Source organism: Alosa pseudoharengus, unplaced genomic scaffold (assembly GCF_046254945.1).
Source record: "Alosa pseudoharengus isolate Yale_2024_CS ecotype anadromous, Long Island Sound unplaced genomic scaffold, YU_APseudo_1.1 YU_APseudo_1.1_scf_23, whole genome shotgun sequence".
In the NCBI taxonomy this organism is placed as follows: domain Eukaryota; kingdom Metazoa; phylum Chordata; class Actinopteri; order Clupeiformes; family Clupeidae; genus Alosa; species Alosa pseudoharengus.
In genome coordinates, this window is record NW_027468685.1 from 842501 (window position 1) to 855607 (window position 13107).

The 13107-nt window shown below is 43.2% G+C and overlaps 1 protein-coding gene across 4 annotated transcripts in view; it reads left to right on the forward strand.

The window, feature by feature from the left end:
- The first annotated feature begins 5065 nt into the window (after positions 1-5065).
- Positions 5066-13107, forward strand: part of LOC143140297 (thyroid hormone receptor beta) — a 198802-nt gene continuing 190760 nt past the window's right edge. For 2 of the 4 annotated variants that reach the window (XM_076301077.1, XM_076301080.1), the window contains exon 1: positions 5066-5262. The gene's annotated coding sequence lies outside the window, so the exon portion shown is untranslated. Of the gene's footprint in view, positions 5263-5282; positions 5486-5800; positions 6636-13107 lie in introns of those variants that run through there. The other 2 variants (XM_076301078.1, XM_076301079.1) reach the window with 2 other exon arrangements.

Sequence of the window (13107 nt, forward strand, 5' to 3'; positions counted from 1 at the left end):
CTATGCAAAGTGCGCGTGGTGGGAGCGGTGGCACTGCCAGGCTATACGAGCTTTTTCTGCATTTCTATCCGATAATTCTCTTTAATTCAAGTTCACGGCACAAAGCTGACATGCAAAACAGCATAGTTTGTGTTTTATCAAGAATCAAAAAGATTAGCGTGGCACCACTTTAGATGTTTCATTAAATTACTTGTGCTATTTCGCGAGGCATAGTGAGATCTTTCGGTTTCGCACACAAAGTGCACTAACTATTATGTTCTTCATATCCTTGTCTCTGACAAGCTGAAAATAATGAGCGTAGGCTTATGTCCATCCTGCAAATAGAGGCCGACTTCGAGTCTGCTGCAGCCACAGTCATCTTCAACCAGTATCAGGAGATACGTTCTACTATTTTGCGCGGATTTTTTCTCCTCTGTTGTTCTCGCCGTGGTGTTTGTGAATATGTATCAAAACAAAACACTGCTTAATGTTTGGTTAAAATTAGGGCTGTCAATCGATAAAAAAAAAAATCTAATTAATTACATACTCTGTGATTAATTAATCTAAATTAATCGCATATATGATTTTTGCTGTGAAAGTATTTTAAATATTTAAATTCAAATGAATCATTAAATAATCACCATTAGTGACATTAAAGTTCAAAAACTCTTTTATTATTATTTTAATAATGGCAATAATAATCTATGATATGACCTCATATGCTGAGGAAATAAATGTGTTTTTTTATGACATACATTGCAGAGGACTTTATTTTAATCAAAACTTTATTTTTATCAACACCATCAAGCCGTTTTTGAAAAGTAAATGTTCCAATCAATGATCTAGGCAGCACATTTTCTTCTCTCTCCTTCATTTTACAGTATAATGGTTACTGACTACAATGGCTCGGGGTCAAAGGTCATACAGAATCGATTAATCTGCGTTATTTTTTTTAGTTCAGTTATTTTTTCTCAAATTAATTAATCGAAATTAATCAGTTATTTTGACAGCCCTAGTTAAAATGCATTGTAACGCGCGTTACTGAAGTTTGTACCGAGTAAAATATTACCCAATTTTTTTTGTAATGCCTTACATTACCGCGTTACCGCAAACAGCAATATATTACAGTAATTACATTACTTTTGTAACGCATTACTCCCAACACTGGTAGTGTGTGTGTGTGTGTGTGTAGTGTGCAGTTGGAAATGACCTGTGTGTGTGTGTGTGTGTGTGTGTGTGTGTGTAGTGTGCAGTGGGAGATGACCTGTGTGTGTGTGTGTGTGTGTAGTGTGCAGTGGGAAATGACCTGTGTGTGTGTGTGTGTAGTGTGCAGTGGGAAATGACCTGTGTGTGTGTGTGTGTGTGTAGTGTGCAGTGGGAAATGACGTGTGTGTGTGTGTGTGTAGTGTGCAGTGGGAAATGACCTGTGTGTGTGTAGTGTGCAGTGGGAAATGACCTGTGTGTGTAGTGTGCAGTGGGAAATTACCTGTGTGTGTGTGTGTGTGTGTAGTGTGCAGTGGGAAATGACCTGTGTGTGTGTAGTGTGCAGTGGGAAATGACCTGTGTGTGTGTGTAGTGTGCAGTGGGAAATGACCTGTGTGTGTGTGTGTAGTGTGCAGTGGGAAATGACCTGTGTGTGTGTAGTGTGCAGTGGGAAATTACCTGTGCACTCTAAAAAATGCTGGGTTATTTTCTCAACCCAAACACTGGGTTGAAACTGTTGGGTCATCGTGTGGGGTTGTTTTACTCATGTTGGGTTATTTTCTGTAACCCAGCTTGTTGGGTTGATAGTTTAGGACAGCGCCCCTCCTCTCCCCCACCTGACGTGAGCACACTACCCAGCACCAGGGTAACTTTAACACAGCTGCATAGTTATTTGAGAGTTCGGGGGAAATCGTTATTCTTTCAACCGTCCATGCAGTCCAGCAGCTGTCAACATGCAGTGGAAATCAGGCGATTTCGGAAGGTATGTATCTGCTTTTAACTTTTTTATTATTATTATTCAGACGGATTTTAAAAGTACACCCAGAGATACCCTTCGTGATATGAATGGATATTCTGCCTGCCAATTTCGTTCAGCCTAGCAGAGCAGGTTAAGAATTGTGTCATTCAAGCCAGCTAACGATAGCTAACATATTACAACTTACAATTACTGCTCATGTTAATGTTAAATCTACACAAAGACAGACTCTTAAAAACATAGTTCTGTTCACTGGGTATGAACTGCTGAACAGAAACAAAACAAACTTTTACAACGAACTAAAGTTAGCATACCAACAGCTGGCTAGGTTAACGTTAGCAGACGGTTGGTATGCTAACGTTAATTAAATGCTTCATGGTAGTGCTGCATACATACAGTCGAAGTAGTCTCTTCACACGTACGGTAATCATCATGCCAAACAACATATTAATTCATTCAGGGTAGCTTCATATTATAGCCATGTGACTTACTGGGTGGTTTTTGGTGGTAACATTAACGTTACAGACAACTTGAATTTAACTAACTGAATGTGTTAACATGAGCTAGCTAACGGTAGAACTATCACTGCCACTAACGTTATTACTGAACGTATGTTTTGTCAGTCTGCTGTTAAACAACTCCATGACGTGGTCATGGTTTCCGAGTGTGTTGCGCTAATATTTTGTCTCCGGATTTTTAATGTTTGTCAACATCATTCACTGATAATGGTTCGTGAAAGTCTTTGTAAAGTTCTGTCAATAGCAGTGATTAATTCACTCTTTTTTTGATTGACAGGGCTGACCCCCAAATGGACCATGGAATCTAGCTGTCTTCATGGAAGTAACTTATCACATGCTGATGCTGCTTTTAGAGTAGGCTATCATTCAAAAATAAAGTAAACTGTCAAATAAATAATTATGTCAAAGTGTTTTATTTCATTGCATGGCTATTTGTTGCCCATTTTCTCTCAATGCAACCCAAATACTGGGTTAAGAAAACCTGACAACTGGTAATTTTAACTAGCAGTTCTGTTGATATAACCCAGTGGTTTGGGTTGAATCTATACCCAATATACAATATACAGTGGGAAATGACCTGTGTGTGTGTGTGTGTGTAGTGTGCAGTGGGAAATGACCTGTGTGTGTGTGTGTGTGTGTAGTGTGTGTGTGTGTGGTGGGAAATGAGCAAGAGCATTAGGAGCCACAGGAGCTGAAATGAGCAGGAGCATTAGGAGCCATAGGAGCTGAAATGAGAAATTAACAGGAGCATTAGGAGCCATAGGAGCTAAAATGAGAAATGAGCAGGAGCATTAGGAGCCCACAGGAGCTGAAATGAGAAATGAGCAGGAGCATTAGGAGCCACAGGAGCTGAAATCAGCAGGAGCATTAGGAGCCATAGGAGCTGAAATGAGAAATGAACAGGCGCATTAGGAGCCATAGGAGCTGAAATGAGAAATGAGCAGGAGCATTAGGAGCCACAGGAGCGGAAATGAGAAATGAGCAGGAGCATTAGGAGCCACAGGAGCTGAAATGAGCAGGAGCATTAGGAGCCCACAGGAGCTGAAATGAGCAGGAGCATTAGGAGCCCACAGGAGCTGAAATGAGCAGGAGCATTAGGAGCCACAGGAGCATTAGGAGCCCACAGGAGCTGAAATGAGCAGGAGCATTAGGAGCCACAGGAGCTGCTGTGAGGTGCTGTTTGCAAAGTCACGTTGATTTAGTAAGTGGCAATCCACACTTCAGTATTGTTAGTGTGGAGGTGACTCTCTGTAGATCTGAGACATTTCCTAATCTTTCTCTCTCTCTCTTTCTGTGTGTGTGTGAATGGGTGTATATTTGTATTTGTGTGTGGCTATGTGTGTATGAGAGAGAGACACACACAGAGGGAGAGAGAGCGACAGTGTGTGTGTGTGTGTGTGTGAATGGGTGTATATTTGTATTTGTGTGTGGCTGCGTGTGTATTTGTGTGTGGCTGAGAGAGAGGGACAGAGAGAGGGAGAGAGAGAAACAGACAGAGAGAGAGGGAGAGAGAGAGGGAGAAAGAGTGTGTGTGTGTGTTCCAGCTCTATAGGACCTGACCTGGACCACAGCTGCAATTTGGACACTGAGATCAAAGTACGAGCAATCAGTGTAGGCTATATGTGTGTGTGTGTGTGTGTGTGTGAATGAGAGAGGGAGAGAGAGAGACACACAGAGAGTTAGTGATCTCCTTGTACTCAACACATCAATTATTGGCCAGAGTTTATGTAGTGAATTCAAAAGTGTTTGCCAGTGTCAACATAAGACCAGTTCTCTGTATAGCCTGGTTTAATTTCAATTCAATTTCAATTTATTGTGCTTATAGAGCGCCAAAACATAACACATGTATCATGGCGCTTTACAGAATGTAGGCAATCAGAGAAAGAAGGAAAGAAAGGAAGAAAAGAAAAGCAAGAGAGAGGCAGAGGTAACGGGCGAGGAAAAACTCCCAAGAATTGGAGATATATATAGGAAGAAACCTCGAGCAGATCCACGACTCAAGGGCCTGACCCATCTGCCTAGGGTCAGTACATGACAGTAAGGTCTGTATACATGACAAATGCATATGATAGTCGGGTGTAGAGAATAAGACATGGTGTTAAGCACTTGAGCTGAAAGTTACAAGAGGTGGGATGATTACATATCCGTTATGGTAATTCATTATTCCTGATTTAGTGACAGAAAGTTTAGAAAGTTTAGGTGTACATTTTTAACATGCTTTCATAAGGAACTGACCATGCCAATTGTGTGACTGTTTCCTGATGTTTTCTTTATTATTATAGTTGCCTTTACCTATAATAATAATAGGTTATATAGCCTAGCCTACCTTATATTGTAAGTAGTCTATACAATAGTCATTCACACATTCAAATTGGCACAAGTCACACACGTTTGTTCATGATTTTATTAGCCTATTTAAATTTCACATAATTCTGATTTACCAAGTAATTACCAATAAACCAATTGTAGGCTACAATAGGCTATTAACCAACCTAACAACTCTGAGTAACGCGCCCTTCTTAGAATTCATGCCTAACTGTGTCAGGGGGAGTTCTTCCGAAAGCTCGCTCGCTCGCTCATTCCCCGTAGCGAACAGTCGGGGTGCTGTAGCCACGGGTTCCATGTTGAAGTCCGTAATCTGCTTACGAGTCTCGCGCGCTCGTTCGGGTGGGTCATCTCAGGCCACGTCGCGCAGCCGTCCAGCTCGGTCTGGCCGCTCGCAGGTAGAGCTTCACTCTCACCGCTCCTGATGAGAAGGATTACTGTCGTTGTTGTGTTGGCCAGAACTGGTTCCCAGCCCCTGAGGTGAGTCGTTTGTGTGTCATTGTGTGTGTGAGTAGGCTATCTTATGTATGTAAATGCGTGTAGCTTCTTTTCGCGGTTCAGCGTTGGGAGCCAATTCCGGGATGGATGTACAGAAATGCAAATGACCCAGACACATCTGCGTTTCTGAGATCACGTTTGCTACAGACGCCTGAGACCCGCACTTGATGATTGACGAGTTGTTTTGATGTAGTCAAAGTTTACGGTAGGATACGTTTGATATCCGTTTCATATCATGGTTGCAGCGAACGGAACTGACACGCTTTTAGATAGCCTATGAGCTGTGGGGTTCGGTTGTGTACAGAAATTTTCACGGCGACCAAGAATTTGCGCTTACAAATGCGCATGTAGTTGTATTTAACATATTGTTCTATGACTTACTAAGTGCACTTATGTTTTTGGTCCAAATGTTATTTTAACCTGGTGTCGATGTGTCTTATTTTTGTTTTATTTTAACGCAGCCAGCCATGAACGCGTTAAAATCATTGGGTAGGCTACTTCACAGTCCGTGTTGATGATTGCATGGACAGTTCAGAATTCTTGACTTGTCTTGGTCTGCCTACATTTCTAAAACGAAACGAAACTTCTGAAGCCACGCTTGTTGGCCCAGTTTTGTTTTCGCAACATAGGCAACACCTCACGAATAGTGTGGTTGTGTAAGGAAATATAGTCATGGCTATGCTTTCTGAAAATATAGCCTACCCTACATGTTATGCCATCTTCCACTCACGTTGGCTTATGATTGTGCTATTATAATCAACATGTTAGCCTAGGCCTATCTCTAGTTGACTAATGGCCTAATTCATTTCTCTAGCCTCCTAGCTTGTCTGAAACAGCAATGACTTTTAGGACGGCGTGTAGCCTACATGCTTTAGCTTTTGCTGCTTGATATGGACGTAGAGCCATTACGTAGTGACAAGTCAACTTTACTTTTTCAACGTGCACGGGGTAGACGTTTGGTTGCTTTTTAAATGGTTGCTCATTCTGTCTACCTTAGGACGCGAAAATAGGCTATTCGCTTTCTTCTTCAAATGGCGAATTAACAAGTGGCAACGGGAAACAATACGACACTGTTCACTCGGAGCTATAAACTGGAACACTGGAGCACTACTGTTTTTCGCTGGTCTGCATGGTCGCGCAGAACTGAGTGGGAATAAATGTGACATTAATGTCCCTCCTAGCTTGCCATAGATCAGGGATTTCGTTACATGCGATCAGAATCCTGGGCGATCACAGATTCTGCCTAGCTGCCGACGAGGCTATTCCAGGTCAAACGACCGACTTTGCAGCGGCGCCCTGCAAGAGCTGAAGTTAATTCGCAAGATGGTGAGGCTGTCAACAGCTGCCTTGACGATGTAAGTTCATCAATCCAGTCGATGGCAGTTAAACGGCCAATTAATCTCCATGTATGTAGGCTATCTGTTGCTGCGTTCTTACGGTGTTGTTTGTGTACAATAATAGTTAATCTGCTCGTCTCCGAATGAATTCCCCCGATGACAAGCAAACTTACGATCCGAACATTATCAGTCAGTCGATAGCCTAATATCTTTCTGCGCAGGATTGGCGATGGCCTAAATGTCGCCATGTCTCCCTTTATTATGCCGTTGAAGTGTAACATACTTAATGCCATAGCCTGGTAGCCTACTTCAGATTAGCATAAGAACTTTGACGTTGACCACTGATATTGTGGGCGAGTCTAATGGAATGAGATGTTGTGGGCTATTTTTCTGCATGGTCAGTGTGGGATATTCACTGTGACTGGCTACTGTGGTAATTCATGTCGCTGCTCTATTGTTTCTAATTAGGATCCACATTAATAATCAGCATTTCTCATTCCCAGACTCGTGTTGTTACATAATATGTTATGTTAGTGGAGGTTAATGACCAGCACATTATTAGCCTATATTCTCCAGAGCCCACTATGAGTCCCATGTGTCCAGGCCAGTGATATTATTGGAGAGGCCTGTCCTGGTGTTTGCTGCTCTGACCTCTGCATTGTGTTTTCCCATATGGCTGTTTGGTGGTTTGTGAGCAAGTCTGGGCAGCTGTCTGGGTGCCATCTTGTCCTAAACATGGCTATCAATCCGTCAGTCAGTCAGTTGATCAGTCAGTTGCTCTGCCTGCTACCAGCTGTTGTGATTCCTGTTGCCAAATGGGCATGGTAACCATCGATGAGGAGGGAGAGGGAGGCCTTATAATTGGGATCGTGACCATTCTGTGCCCCTGAGCCAAACAACAAGCATTCAGCCAAGAAGACAGTTCATGTTCACACGCTGACATGTCAATTGCCCACATTATCAAGTTCGAGGTCGCGTGCTCGTAGGGTTCGACCTATCAACCGTGCTCGTAGGGTTCGACCTATCAACCGTGCTCGTAGGGTTTGACCTATCAACCGTGCTCGTAGGGTTTGACCTAAAGCTTCCACAGTCACCAAAGGCATTCCAGAAATTTCCCCCAATTTCTATATTTTATTGATATCTCTCTCTATCTCTGTCTCTGTCTCTGTGTGTGGACAGAAGACGCCTTCATGGAGGGTAATGTTCTCAAACGGAGGGTAAATTCCCAAACGGAATGTTGTTACAGACCCTGTTTGTCACGGTCACTGTGAGTGTGTGTGTGTGTGTGTATCTGTTCATCTGTTTGTTTTGTACTGAATGTGAGCCCTTTTAGAAGGTTGTGCATGTGTGCACCTAAATAACTACATCCACAAATGTTGGTCGGCACAAAAGACATTGAACGTATTCATCTATCCTTCAGTTTGTGTGTGTGTGTGTGTGTGTGTGTGTGTGTGTGTGCGTGTGCGTTTGTGTTCACGTGTGCTCCAGGCAGCATGAGATGCGTACTTGAGGGCATTAGTTACGCTTGGCCTTCATCAAAGGCTCCTCGTCAGATCCATCAACCTCCTGTCAACATGATACGGGCATCAGAATGGGCCGACAACTCAATTTCTGCCAGATGTTATAATGCAATTCTCCTCTCTTTCTCTCTCTCTCTCTCTCTCTCTCTCTCTCTCTCTTCTCTCCTCTCTCTCTCTCTCTCTCTCCTCTCTTCTCCTCTCTTCTCCTCTCTGCCTCTCTTTCTCCTTTCCTCTTCTCTCTCTCTCTCTTTCTCCTCTCTCTCTCTCTTTCTCCTCTCCTCTCTCTCTCTCTGCCTCTCTCTTTCTCCTTTCCTCTTCTCTCTCTCTCTCTCTCTCTCTCTCTTTCTCCTCTCCTCTCTCTCTCTCTCTCTGCCTCTCTCTTTCTCCTCTCATCTCTCTCTTGCTCTCTCTCTTTCTCCTCTCCTCTCTTCTCTCTCTCTCTCTCTCTCTCTCTCTCTCTGCCTCTCTTTCTCCTCTCTCTCTCTTTCTCCTCTCTCTCTCGCTCTCTCTCTTTCTCCTCTTCTCTCTCTCTCTCTCTCTCTCTCTCTGCCTCTCTCCTTAAATGGGGGTCATTTTGCAGCAGTTTGGTAGGACCCCAGGTTTGTGGTTTTGAAGTGGAGACACAGTCAGCGTTACTGATTGGAGCTGAATGACCACTGCTATGGTACGGGCATTGAAACAGTGACCATTTGAATGACCAGAGCCATTTTAATGCAAGGCAAGTGATGGAGATCCTATGTGCTCCCCAAAAACATGCAGCTGGGGACTTTGTGTGTGTGTGTGCGTGTGCGTGTGAGAGAGAGAGAGAGAGAGAGAGAGACTGGGTGTATGTATGTGGTTATGTACAAAACTCAGGCAGTGTATGTGAGAGAGGAATAGTGAGAGGGGGAAAGTGTGTGTGTGTGTGTTTGTAGACTGTGTCAGCAGTGTAGCTACAGGTGGTCCTGGATTGGCCTGGGCCCATCCAAACAGAGGGCTTTCAGAGTTGTCTCGCAAGTAGGGATGTAACAATATGAAAATTTAACCTCACACGGTTATAGTGACCAAAATTATCACGGTTTTCGGTATTATCGCGATATTTTTAAAAGTGTGTTCAATATGTTCAGAAAGGACTAATAGGCTGAAATAGTTTCAAAAAGTGTGACAGCATTTACTATTACAAAATATAGGCAAAACCTTATCAAAAGTGCAACATTTAACCAGGGACGCTGGAACTCATTTTCATCTGGGGGTGCTCATAGAGGGGGTGCTGAGTAGGGTTTGCAAAAATGTTAGTGTCTTAACCTTTTAAAATGTTCCTTTTAACTTCAAAATTACAAAAATGCAAACATTTTGACAAAAAAATTATATTTAGAGGTAGCTCAATCATGTGGAAGATTGCCTATGTTAAGCTGTGCTGCGTTATTGTGATATGCAAGTAATATTAAAAGTTGCTGCAAATGAACTACATTATATTGAAATCAAGCAACACTGACATGACAACAATGACAACAATCTCAAAAAGTTTTCAACAATCCCTCATTTCTGATGCTCAGCAGCCAGTGTTGACTTTTTGCAGTCTGGATAGATCCGTCAGTGATCTTCCATTCTAATAGATGGCAGATTTGATCCAACTAATTCTGGTATGGTGGGACCAATCAAATAAACTTCACTTCTTGTTTTTGCCATGCTTTTGCTCTTGGTACACAACACAACTACAAGCGAAGCTGAGCAAGGAATGGTGAAGGTGCCTTTTCCTCATACAGTTTTGTGGCACATATTTGGGGTTCCGTGGATACAATTGTTTGAATGTTTTAATGAAGACCAAAAAATGTGCTCTAAACCCAAACAATAACCAAGGTGATCATCAATAGAAATATGTATTGATTCCACCAGGAAAGCTAAACTGGGTCATGGATGGATTAATTTGGATTTAGTTTCTACAATAAGTAAACTGAGATATGTATCTAAAATACATATTTAGGAATATATGGTGCATTAGATGCTTTTATGGAGATTGTTTTGAAATTTTACTAGCCAGTTACAACACCAATTAACTTTTTCCTTGGTCATGTTTAATTGGCTTTGTGCCACAATTAAAACCATCAATTAGACAACAGAATCAGTAGGGTACCAGATTGTTCCATTGTAGCAGGCCTACTGTATGTCAAAAGCAGGCTCGGATGAAGCTGGGAAGGATTAAACACACGGTTTCCACACCGCGGTAATCAACAGGGATAATCATGATGTTTGAAATGAAAACGGTAATTATTATCGTCAACATTTTTATCGGTTTACCATTATACCGTATGCGTTCCATCCCTACTTGCAAGTGTGCTGTCAATGAATCCGTTTTCAATCTGACTACTTAACAAGTATTGTTTTGTTTTTTATTTGTAGTTTGACTCGTTTTCTCATCTGGTGATCATAATCTAGAGTGCGTTGAAATGAAACGAAGCACTTTATTAAAGTTCTCAAAAATGTTGTGAATAGAAGGCAGAGAGTTCAATCTCCAACATGAACAAACAGTCTCAAATCTCACTCAATCTCCAACGTGAACAAACAGTCTCAAATCTCACTCAATCTCCAACGTGAACAAACAGTCTCAAATCTCACTCAATCTCCAACGTGAACAAACAGTCTCAAATCTCACTCAATCTCCAACGTGAACAAACAGTCTCAAATCTCAATCAATCTCCAACATGAACAAACAGTCTCAAATCTCACTCAATCTCCAACATGAACAAACAGTCTCAAATCTCACTCAATCTCCAACATGAAGGCCCTAAGATGGTCCATTGTGATGTGGAAAACGCAGACGCAATCACGGAATCTACACATGAAAACAGAATTGTCTTATACCTGCGGAATGGCACGGATTTTGCAGATGATTTGTTGACGTATTAAATGAACAATTTCTTTTTACAAAATGGTTGTTGTCCGGTTGTCCGTTTCTTGTGAAAGATTGCCAGCACGGAGGCGCACTTGCTGCGTGTCAGGCCTGTGGGGGCGTGACATCACGATGGTTGCTTCCCATCGTGATGTCGGTCAACCATCACAATGGACGATGTGTGTGTGTGTGTGTGTGCATACAATGTATGCTCAAATTTGGGTTGAGTGTGTGCATTCACACAACTTTCTGAAGGTGTACATCATTTTTGGATGTGTGTGTGTGTGCGTGTGCGTTTGTGCGTGCGCATGTGCATGTTTTTGGAAGTAATGTCTGTGTGTGAGAGCGAGAGAGAGAGAGAGAGTGTGTGTGTGTGTGATTCGCATGTTTTTGGAAGTAATGTCTGTGTGAGTGTGTGTCTGTGTGATAGATAGACAGATAGATAGATACTTTATTGATCCCCAAGGGGAAATTCAAGTGTGTGTGTGTGTGTGTGTGAGAGAGAGAGAGATTGCTTGTGTACAGTGTGTGAGTGTATGCGTGTGAGTGAGTGAGTGAGTGAGTGTGTGTGTGTGTGTGAGTGTGTGTGTGTGTGTGTGTGAGAGAGAGAGAGAGAGAGAGATTGCTCGTGTACAGTATGAGAGTGTGTGTGTGTGTGTATGAGAGAGTGTGAATGTGTGTGTGTGAGTGAGTGTGTGAGTGTATGCATGTGAGAGTGAGTGTGTGTGTGAGTGAGTGTGTGTATGAGAGAGTGTGAATGTGTGTGTGTGAGTGTGTGTGTGAATTGTGCTATTGTTTTGTCCTAGTTTGTATGCACACGGAGGCCTAATCATTTGGCCCAGGCAGCCTCCATGCAGGCAGGCAGGCACGCTATTGGAGCCTTGAACTGTGTGTGTGTGTGTGGGTGTGTGTGTGTGTATGTGTGTGTGTATGTGTGTGTGTGTGCGTGTGTGTGTCAACCGTGTGAGCCTCCATTTCTTCCTAGGCCTCCAGTATTGTTCCATATCTAGATGGACCCCCCCCCCCCACCACCACCCTGGACACACACACACACACGCACACACACACGCACACACACACACACACACACACACACACACGCACGCCAGCCAGTGCCGCTCATGGTCTCATCTATTCCCTCACACTCTCTCTTATCATGATGGCTGTCTGTGTGTGTGTGTTTGTGTGTGTGTGTGTGTGTGTGCGTGTGTGTGTGTAATGTGTGTGTGTGTGTGTGTCCAGGGTGGTGGTGGGGGGGGGGGGTCCATCTAGATATGGAACAATACTGGAGTGAGCACTGGAGATGTTTCCTGATGTCAGCGTTGGTTTTGTAACTGTTCCAGAGTTGTGGCCTTTGAAGTGGCTTCTGATAACACACCCACACACACACACACACCTCAGAGGCAGTTAGCAGTCATCCACCTGCAGTTTATCACGTATTTCTCACATTAGACATGATCATTTATTACTTTAATACTTTTTGTTTGCCACTCTCTCCTCTCTTTCACTTCTCTCTCTGCATCACTCTATCTTCTCTCTCTCTCTGCATCACTCTATCTTCTCTCTCCTCTCTCTGCATCACTCTATCTTCTCTCTCCCTCTGCATCACTCTCTCCTCTCTCTCTCCTCTTTCTCTTCTCTCTGCATCTCTCCCTCTGCATCTCTCTCTCTCTCTCCTCTTTCTCTTCTCTCTCTCTGCATCTCTCTATCTTCTCTGTCTCTCTGCATCTCTCTCTCCTCTCTCTCTGCATCACTATCTTCTCTCTCTCTCTCCTCTTTCTCTTCTCTCTCTCTGCATCACTATCTTCTCTCTCCCCTCTCCCTCTGCATCACTCTCTCCTCTGTCTCTCTGCATCACTCTCTTCTCTCTGTCTGTGTCCAGCTCGTAAGACCCAAATGAGTGGCCAGCATCCTCATCCCACAGTGTACTAATAGAGAGAATCCTCACACACACACACACACACTCACAGGTCTGCTCTAAACGTCACGCTGCACACCAAAAGGTCTGCTGTAAACGTCACGTTGCATCACGTTGCATCACGCTGCACACCAAAAGGTCTGCTCTAAACGTTGCATCATGCTGCACACCAAAAGGTCTGCT